A 1,341-nucleotide genomic window follows, 5' to 3' on the forward strand; every position below is an offset into this window, starting at 1 on the left:
TGACTCTTAACTTTTATAAAGAATATCTCTTTGGATTTGAGACTTTAGTCTTTGCAACTTTACAGATCTTCTTTATGCACCAAGAGCTTGTAACACTCCAAAGAGAAAGGAAAAAATGAAATTGCATCATATGACCCCTTTAAAGCTTTAAATTACAGTGTTATGACTTGCGTTACTGTAAGAAATAATATAGTAAGACCTATAATCATATGTAAGCAGCTCGACAAAATTACTCAGTAAATACATGTAGTTTTCTCAGTAATTGCTGTGTAAGCTGTAACATCAACACTGTAGTTTAAAGTGTGACCCAAATGAAAAATACACTAATTAATAGCCTAAATAAATAATAAAATACATATAATAAACAAACGATCAAGGGTTTTTAAACGTGTCTCTGTGTTATTTGAGTCTCTTCAGATGCTTCCTGCAGGGTCACTGAGTCCAGGAGCAGGTGAAGAGGATTCGACCATCAGCTCCATGAAAGAAAGAGACGAGCTCAAACTTCAGAGCACGACCCTCCAACTCTTAATATACAGCACATTTACCAGCGGTTTTATTGCCTTTTAGAAGTACCAGCAGTTTGTAAGTTTGTAACTTCTGAACTGAAACCGCGAATGCCAAAGAGATGCTTTCAGAAACGCCCTTACCTCCAGCGACTGAAGGATGGATCCGATCCAGGGTCTCACTCTCACCTATTTCTCTACTATTAGGTTGCAATTTGAGTAACGTTAAATGGTCGCTTCTGCTCTAGGCGGTTGATTCGATTTTGCGTTTGCTTATTTTATCCTAAATGTGAAGTCCATCATCACCCTCTCGGTCCGTTCGAAAGCTTGCCTCCGGTGAGAAATTATTCTCGCATCAGCATCGCTCCCTTATGCATCTTTTACGGTGTATTTGAAGCGCCCTTACACGCCGAGGCCACGCCCCTCGCTGCTTCCCGTTACGCTATCATTAACCAATGGGATTGTGAGACCAGGTCGCTCCGCCAATGGAACATGGGGGCGGAGCATCGTTCTATCCCATAGCAATGATGTAATGGTCCAGTTTTCGCTCTGCCTCCAGGTTGAGCGCTCCTGCGGCAGCGTCAGGCATGAAGAATAACGCCTGCCATCAGCGCTGAGCTCACACAGGCTCGTATTTCTGTTTAAGACAAAAGCATGATGTCAGAAATAACCCGATCACCTTTATCCTCTCGAGACCAAGCAAACAAAAGATTTTTGTCACTTTTAGAGACACGAAAAACATTATTTTAAAGCTTTATATATCTTTGTGGAAAAATCTTGATGACACTGTATACTGTATAAAGATATATTTTTAATTATTTAAATTCTATTTTAATTA

General features: G+C 40.0%; 1 protein-coding gene across 1 annotated transcript in view; it reads right to left on the reverse strand.

The window, feature by feature from the left end:
• LOC107743097 (leucine-rich repeat neuronal protein 1-like) overlaps nucleotides 1-860 on the reverse strand; it is a 20,597-nt gene extending 19,737 nt beyond the window's left edge. Inside the window, exon 1 of the mRNA XM_016556211.1 lies at nucleotides 648-860. The gene's annotated coding sequence lies outside the window, so the exon portion shown is untranslated. The remainder of the gene's footprint in view (nucleotides 1-647) is intronic.
• Nucleotides 861-1,341: the final 481 nt, after the last annotated feature.

This window comes from Sinocyclocheilus rhinocerous, unplaced genomic scaffold (assembly GCF_001515625.1).
Source record: "Sinocyclocheilus rhinocerous isolate Xijiao unplaced genomic scaffold, SAMN03320098_v1.1 scaffold797, whole genome shotgun sequence".
Lineage (NCBI taxonomy): Eukaryota > Metazoa > Chordata > Actinopteri > Cypriniformes > Cyprinidae > Sinocyclocheilus > Sinocyclocheilus rhinocerous.